This window comes from Myotis lucifugus, unplaced genomic scaffold, assembly GCF_000147115.1.
Source record: "Myotis lucifugus unplaced genomic scaffold, Myoluc2.0 scaffold_87, whole genome shotgun sequence".
Taxonomy (NCBI): domain Eukaryota; kingdom Metazoa; phylum Chordata; class Mammalia; order Chiroptera; family Vespertilionidae; genus Myotis; species Myotis lucifugus.
This window is the reverse complement of record NW_005871135.1, coordinates 3,919,517-3,927,986: the sequence shown is the minus strand read 5'-3', so window position 1 is coordinate 3,927,986 and position 8,470 is coordinate 3,919,517. Positions and strand designations below refer to the sequence as shown.

Here is an 8,470-nt window from a genome sequence, read left to right as displayed (position 1 = left end):
CCGCACTCCTTTCCAGCTGGGTGACTCCAGGCAAGTCACTCCTCCTCTCTGGGCCTCAGTTTCCTCGTCTGCCAAATGGAGACGATAAGAGGATCTCACGGATTAGGTGCGAGAATCCGATGGGCTAATTCTTGGAGAGGCTTGAGCCCAGTGTCTGCCCATGGAGAATACTCGGAGTGTCTGAGCTGCTAGCAATTCTTGTGACAGCCCAGAGAGGTCCTGCACCTTGTCCAGGGTCACGGAGCCAGTGTGAGGCAGAGCACACACTAACAGCAGGTTCCGGCTCCCGGTCCAAGCTCTTTCTCAACCCAGAGCCACTCTCCTGGGAACCTGTGAGACGGCACCGCCCAGGGGCTTATCGTGGCCCAGCAGCTTCCCCAGGCCTGCCGTCCGCAGGCCAAGTGCAAAGTCCCAACCAACAGGTTTGTTTTTCTTACACACAGGCACAAAATCGTCAAGTGGCTCGGAGTGAAAGTTCCCAAAGCTTGGCATCCTCCCCCATCCAGAGGTGAGTAGTGATCTCATCCCTGTGACTAAGCCAACGCCCGCCGACGCCAGGAGCCCTCTCTGGGAACCCACAGGCTTGGCGCTGCTGGCTCCCAGCCCCGGGAGGAGACAAGGCTGCAAAGCCAGGGTTCTCACAGAAAGGAGCACAGAAAGGAGAGAGTGGTTCTGAAAAGCAGGCTGGCGCTACGGCTGGAGGCCGGGATGGAGCTGGAGATCGGGGTTCGAGTCCCAGCTTTGCCATGAGCTTCTCATGAGCTTTAGGCAAACCCAGGCCTCTGCCTGCCCAACTCTAAAATGGGTGGATTGTAGATTTCCAATGGTCTGTCCAGCTCAGATCTGGTTCAGCCCTCAGGGGCCTCTGGCCTAGCTGGGAAGGAGTGGCGTGGGGATACAGCTATGGGGTAGAGGACAGTGGGCACTAGAACGTGCAGAAGGAGAGGCCAGTGTTGCTGGAGTGGTTGCCCAGCCTGCCCCGAGGAGCTGGGGCCTGGCCAGGGATCCTAGTGGGGGTGGGGTGAAGCTGGGAGGAAGAGAATGGATTCTGGGGCCTGGGAGCTTGTCAGCAACAAGGAGCCCAGAGGCAGGGGCACTAGAGCAGCCTGAAAAGGCTTCAGTGAATCAAGCCAGGGGAGGAGAAGAGCCTTTGCCCAGAACTTCAGCCGCCGCCTCCTCCCTCTCGATTAATTCCTGCCACCACGGTGAAGACAGACAGACAGACAACCAGAAGAACCTGGGTCAAAAACTAGAAAAATCCAAGAAACCCAGATAAAGACTTTGCCTAGAACTGGTTCTTCCGAGAACCCAAAGGCAGCAGAACATGGGATCCTCCCTCTCCCTTGGTGCCGGGGTACAGAAGGAAAGGCAGGGAAGGACAAGGTGTCTTCTGAGGATTTTTAAAAAACCTGCTCTACCAAACACCATAGAATGACACCTGAAGCAACGCTGGGGTGGGGGGGGGCACACCACTGCACTGCACTGTTGTGCACTGTCGATAAAGTGGGAACTGCTGTGCTCTGGAACCCTCAGTGGCTCCCTATTGCCTAAAGCATCATGTTCACACGCTCCTTGCTATGGTATCTGGGACCTCGATTTGGGGTCCTGATGGCACTTTTCTGCTCCACTCCCATCACTACCCTGCCCCCGCCACATACAGCTTCTGGTCCCCAGCCCCATCATGAGCCTTTGTCCCCTGGGGCCTTGATCCATCCTTAGGTCCTTAGTCTTCTCACTGTCCTGCTGCTTTGCTTAACAATCTACCCCTATTGTCTCAACCACCCCATTTCTCCTTTGTAGCCTCTAGATTAGGCTCCTCCCAAGAGTAAAGAGTACAGACATAGGGGGCAGGGCACAGACCTAGGTTCTGCCACCAAATTCTGGATACGTGAGGAATGGGCACACGCCTCCGCGCTCATTTTTAAAGCGGGCAGTGCGACCTCTACCTACGTCAGCGTCTGCCGAGCCGCTCAAGTGAGATAATGGAGCCAAGAGCTCTGCACAGCCTCAAGCGTGACACAAACTCAAGGGATCGGGACGGCTATTTTTAACTCCCCACATCCTGGCCGAAAACAAATCCCTCACACACCCTGCCGATCCTATCGGGGGCTGGCAGAGACTTTTGGGAATTCTCTCCTCCGGGAAGCAGCGCCAGGCCAGTGCTGATGGCTCACCCTCTGCTGGGAAAGACTCCAGCTGGGCCCAGCTCCCATGATGTCTGGCCTGGCCGGGTCCTCACAGCCCCTGTCAAACAGCCATTTCCTGGTGGATTCGGTTGTCACATATTCTCCAGCTGGTGACAGCCCGACAGAGTCACCAAAGATGCTAAGAGAGGTCATTCATTCATTTGCTTATTCATTAACCCCCACGTGTCCTCCTGTCCCCCCTCCGAGGGGGTGGGGCCTGCTGCAGGGCCACCCAGAGGGGTCACCATGAGCACCTGTGCTCGGGTGCTCAGTCTAGGGCAGCGATGGCGAACCTTTTGAGCTCGGTGTCAGCATTTTGAAAAACCCTAACTTATCTCTGGTGCCGTGTCACATATAGACATTTTTTGATATTTGCAACCATAGTAAAACAAAGACTTATATTTTTGATATTTATTTTCTATATTTAAATGCCATTTAACAAAGGAAAATCAACCAAAAAAATGAGTCCACATGTCACCTCTGACACGCGTGTCATAGGTTCGCTATCACTGGTCTAGGGGCAGAGCAGGGGTGGAGACAGGCAAACTAATAGGGCAAAAGTGGGTGGCACCATCAACCGCAAAGGCATCATGGAGGTTATGGGACTCCAGGGGCCCCTGCCAGCCTCCAACTGGGCAAGGGGCTTGGACAGCATCTGAACGGAAAACGGGACCATCATCCATCTCCCTCCAGCACCCCCAGCATCCCTCGGACCTTACTCCCACAGGGCAGCAGCCACTGTGACCGACAGGGAGATGGGCGCTTCCTATTTTAGGACAGGCAGCTCCTATCTGGTCACCGGGCCCACCTGTGTGGGTGTTGACTCAATCCATAAGGACACGGCCCACTCTCCCTGGTCCCACCCCACCCCCCTGCCTCTGCCTGAGTTCACTCTCACCACAGGATGTCAGCGGGGAAAGTGACTCCAACACAAGAGAGTCACAGAGGAAAGTCTCGTTCTGAATGAGGAGCCGTCACTGTGGGGCACCTCCTCTTGGCCCCCCACTCCGAGCCCTGCCTCTGTGGAGGGAGGCCAGGGGAGTGCAGTGAGCACTGGATGTGGAGTGAGAGGCAGTTCGAATCCGGGGTGGCCTCTTTCTGGCTGCGTGAGCTCAGCCTCGCGTCTCTCAGAGCCTCAGTTTCCTCGGCAGAAAGTCACATTAAAGGACCACATTAAACAAGACCGGCCGTGTGAAAGTGCTTTACAAGCCCAGTGTTTTATAGAAATGTTTGCTTCAGCATAAGTTCTTTGTCCTCATTTTTCATCTTTCCCCTTTGGCCTCGGGGCTCAAGAACCCCCTCTGACCTCGGGGACAGACAGTTTCTCTGGATGTTCTGGCCACAAATACCTGCAACCCCAGGAAAGTCATGTGACCCCACGGAGCCGCTGGAGCCATCGCAGTGACCCCCAAGACCCTTCATGACTGCTTTGCAAACGCCCTTACGAATTCTAAGGAATCAGGTGGATCTGGGCTGGAGGAGACCTGAAGTGCAGCCGGCGGGTGGGGGAGCGGACGGGCGCCCTTCTCAGACCTGCTTCCAGGCTGCTCTGTCTTTGATGCCGCAGAGCCAGAATAGACTTTTTTAAAAGCTGATCAAGAGCGATCCGAAGGAGGCCGGAAAGTCTTTCTGCACACCAAAGGCACCTCTCTGTCTGTCCCTCGGCTGGAGCCAGCCTGGCCCAGGGCACACACTGAGAGGACCCCTACCTGTTTGCCTTGCAAAGCGGGGTGCAGGCAAAATGCTCTGAGTCAGGAGCAGAAAAACCAAGCCAGGTTACAAACCAGCCCAACCCTACCAGGCTTTCTGAGCATTTCCTAGACCCAGGAAGGCCCCCGTCGGACCCCACCAACTTCGTGGGCACTGAGACGAGAGGTAAGGCCAGGGCCTTGCCCTCCAGAAGTTCAGAGTGCCTCTCGGAGACGAAGACGTGTAAGGCAAGGTGGTTAATAAAGCCCCTGGACACTGAGCCCACAAAAGCCTTTCTAGCTGATTTCATAACAAGCCCCAGTGCAGGGGGACAGCTTGCTCTGAGTGGGGTGATGAGACAGAGTAGAGGTGACATTTGTGCCAGACCCAGAGGGGCAGGAAAATTTGGTCAATGACGCAGTGGCCGAGAGAGAAGGACATTCAGGAGTCCCCGGCAGAGAGGCCAGGCACAGGCAGCCCGCAGAGCAGAGAGAGAGGAGGGAGGCAGGGAGGAATGCTGAGCAGGATGGGGCCTGATGGCCAGGCCAGGGGGTACGGGTTTGATCCCGTGGGTGGCTAACAGGGAGCCCCCCCCCCCGGGGCGATCGGGGGAGAAGAGGCATGATGGAGCGGGAAACTGAGGGCAGGTGGCTGGCAGAGGCTGCAGTTAATGGGGTCTGCGTTAGGAAGCCAGGCTGCCGGGGGGCCTGTCCTGGGCCTAGAAAACGGACAACTGGATCCCCTCAGCCAGATGCTCAGCTCTGGCTCCCGGGAGAGATTCCAGTCATCCAGGCACAGGTACCAGTCGGGAGGGGCCGGGCTCAAGGAAGGCAGGGGACGCCGGAAGAGAGACAAGGGACTAGTACACATCCTCCTGGTCTAGGCCAAGGTTATTCTGGCCCGAGAGGGGTGCTCAGCTGGGTTGGTCTCAGACCCCATGCTACCCCTCGGCTCCCCGTTATTCCCACCATCACCTCCTGTAGTGTTCAGAGTACAAAATGCTATTTAACTCCAAGGCGAGCAACCTTCCCACACCCTGGGCTACCTCCTACCATCCCCCGAACCAGCTCCCCGAGGCCCCTGGACACTGAGCCCACAAAAGCCTTTCTGGCTGGTTTCAGAGCAAGCCCCAGTGAAGCCATCTGCCCTCCAACCCAACCCAATAACTCACCTGAGCCCTGAGCCCATCATGGATACCCCTCCCTAGAAATGCAGAAAAAGAACAAGAGATCTAACTAAACACCTTTCCTTCTCCCTTTGCAGAAAACTAGAGTTTGAAAAGATGGCCAGCCCTGCCTAGGATCACACAGCCTGAAGGTGGCCCAGTCAGAACCCAGGTCTTCAAGCTTCCAGGTAAGAGCTCTGGCACCAAAGCCAGACCAGGTCGGGCAGAGGAACAATGAGGTTGGGATCCAGTGTAAACGGCCCTGTGCTCATTGTCAAGGGACCTGGGATCAAGTTCAAACTTTACCACCTTCCCCCCCAACACACACACAGACATCAGAGCTTTGGATGTGTCACTCAGCTTCCTGGACTCAATGGCCTCCTCTATAAAAATGCGTGTTTAATACATCCGCGCCTTTCCCAGGATCAAACAGGATTGAGATGGAAAATGCTCTGTGCACGGCACAGCTCTGAGGTCGGGACTCATCCTCCTGGCAGCCAGCCCTGCCCAGCCAGCCTCCGGTCACACATTTCTCTGGAGCTTCCCATGGGCCAACAGAGCAGCCACCCATGGGAAAAGGTACATTTCTGCTGGGTTTTACAATATAGATGCACACATGGCAGGTCCACCCCTCCCCCTCCCCCAGAAATTCGAGGACACCACCTCCTAGCTGAGAGGTCAGAGGCCATCATGGGGCCATGGAGGAGGAAGACGTGTGTGTGTGTGTGTGTGTGTGTGTGTGTGTGTGTGTGTGGTCCAACCCACCTCTCCTGAATCCCCACCATACTTGCAGTGAAATCTGAGCACAAGGGCCTCATCCAGGATGCTCCAATATTTCTAGAAAGAAGAGGCCAGAGGCCTTGGAGGGTGGAGAGGTGAGCAGGGCCTCCTGAGAGCCACAGGCTTGCTACCACACACATCCATGTGTGGCAGGAGAAGCCTCTGTCCTGGGCACCTCTGCCCTCTGAAGGCCTACCCTATAATGCCTGCCATCCGCCCAGGAGACTTCCACAACCATCAGCAGACACTGGGTGTAACATCGTGCCCATTTTACCACTGGGAGAAAGGCCCAGAAAGGAAAAGTAACCAGCTCAAGAGACTGAAGACAAGACTGAAATTCAGATCTCTTGAAACCCATATCCCATATTCTCTCCCTAGGGCGGTGTTTCTCAAATGGTGCTGTACATGGGAATGGCCAAGGGAGTTTAAAAAGTACAGATTCTTAGGTCTGGAGTAGAGGTGAGGAATCTGCATTTCAACAAGCGCCCAAGTGATCGTGACAAAAAGCATCGCCAGCATATCCCACAGACCCAGGCAACCGCCCACCCCACCCCCGTGGGCACACGTGATGGCACAGGACAAAAGTAACGGTCAGAAGCCTGGGCTCTAAAAGCAGATGCTGGGTTTGGGATGTACTCCAGCTCCTTCCGGGTTATTTGACTTTGAGTAAATCTCTGAACTTCTCTAAACCTGTTTCTTCATATGCAAAATGAGGATAAGAAAAGAATCAACCTCATGGGGTTGTCTTTAAGATGCAAGGAAATGTGTGTAAAGCCCTTAGCACAGGACCTAGCATATAATAAACACTCAATAAATGGTGCTGTGATCATTGCCAAATTCAGTTCAGTGTGTTACATGCCTAAAGGAAGGAAGAGAATGCCAGGCACGGGGACTGCAGTGAATAATTGAGCCAGTAAGAGATGCCTGCAGGGCTGTACTAAAACCAGTGGGTAGAACTAACAGGGACACAGATTTCCACTCCAAACAGGAAGGGTTTTTTTGTGTTTTTTTTAACAGACTGGAGTTGCCCAATCATGAAGCCAGCTGCCTAGTGGGCTGACTGTCGCTAGAGGATTCCAGCAAAAAGGACTAGATGTTCACCAGGTGGAGACACAACACCAGAGAAGGAAGAACGGGGAGGGGATGATCTTGAAGGTGATTTTGGACCAGGTTCTGCAGGTCAGCCACCCTCTCTGTCGGGCTGGTTAATTGGTGCATTCACATTTCCCTGATATTTACAACCTTTACCTCCACGCGTCCAACAGGGATGAGGAGAGCGATCAGTGACAGACAGAAAGCCTATACCTTCTGAATAGTTCATGACAAGGAGGAGGGTGGAGGGGGCTGTCTTCAATCTGAGACCTACAAACCCACTGGAATCATATGCCTCAGAAGGCATGTGCATCTGTGCACTTTTCTCAAAAGAGTTTATATAGAGGGGCTGGTCCACACCAACTTGTGAGAAGAGGGGAAAGAGGGCCCAAGCTCCAGGTTACAGACTGGCAGCCTTCCATGCCTTACCTCTCAAAGGCCTTACTAGATCCCCCTGGCGTGGGACCCTTGAGCTCAGAGAGGTTAGGAAACCTGCCTAAGGACACACAGTAGTGAGGGTGGGGCTGAAGTTTGAACCCAGGTTCTCTGGGCTCCAAAGCTGGTGTTTGATTTGGTTTTTAACTCTCAGGTATATGGTCTTAGATCAAGAAAAAACAGAAATAAGTTTGGCTTTGATAGTGAAGGGAAATCATGCCAAAGTGATAATCCTCATTAGTGACAACCCATCTACTCATCCAGCCTCAATCAAAATTAAATTCAAGTCAAAATTAATTTCCCCCTAAGCAGCAGACGGGGACCTGGGGAGAGGGTGCAGTTTCCCTATGACTCGAGCCAGACAGCTGAAAAGAATGGACCATCGGAAACCAGTCAGCCAGCAATTGCCCCCAGGCTGGGAATTGGGACTTGGCTGGTTTTGGTCCCTGTTCCCACTCTGCTTAGCTTAAGGTGTTTTAATGGAGGGCAGGGTACAAGCACCCAGGAAACCGAAAAGAAACCCCATTTCAATGACCCCACCCCCTGAAAATTTAGGAGTGGCTAGGGTTGAACAAAACAACACCCCAAACTTGGGTGCCCTGGGGTGCCTGGCTCTGCACAGCCACGGGTGGCTGTCCAATTATCGACCCTCAGGCAGCGGTTCTCAACCTGTGGGTCTCGAACAATGAAAATACATCTGCATATCAGATATTTACATTATGATTCATAACAGTAGCAAATTACACTTATGAAGTAGCACGAAAAGAAATTTTTGGTGGGGGGCCCCCACAACCTGAAGAACTATATATATTGTCTCTGCCTTAGTATTGTTCAGATCCCCGGGAGGAAATTGAATTTATCGGGTTAGGATAGGTTGGGGGGGAAGGGGGGTGGAGAGATGTGAGTTCGCTAATGCCGCTCCCGGATCCCTACCGCACAGGTTCGTCGGCGAATACTTGACAATGACGGGATAGTAGAGAGAGGAACGCAAAGGGTGAGTAGTGGATAATACCAGCGCACCCATCCACGTTGAAATAGCAAAAAAAATTTATTTGTGTATTTTTTTTGTTATTATAAAATTAGGATTATCCCAACCCGATCCTACCCCCCCCCCCACACCCCC

General features: G+C 53.7%; 1 long non-coding RNA gene across 1 annotated transcript; it reads left to right on the top strand.

The window, feature by feature from the left end:
* Positions 1–464: 464 nt before the first annotated feature.
* Positions 465–6,589, top strand: LOC111826518. The gene is made up of 3 exons (XR_002829855.1): positions 465–508; positions 5,147–5,228; positions 6,199–6,589. It is a non-coding gene; the product is annotated as an uncharacterized LOC111826518 (long non-coding RNA).
* The last annotated feature ends 1,881 nt before the right edge of the window (positions 6,590–8,470 follow it).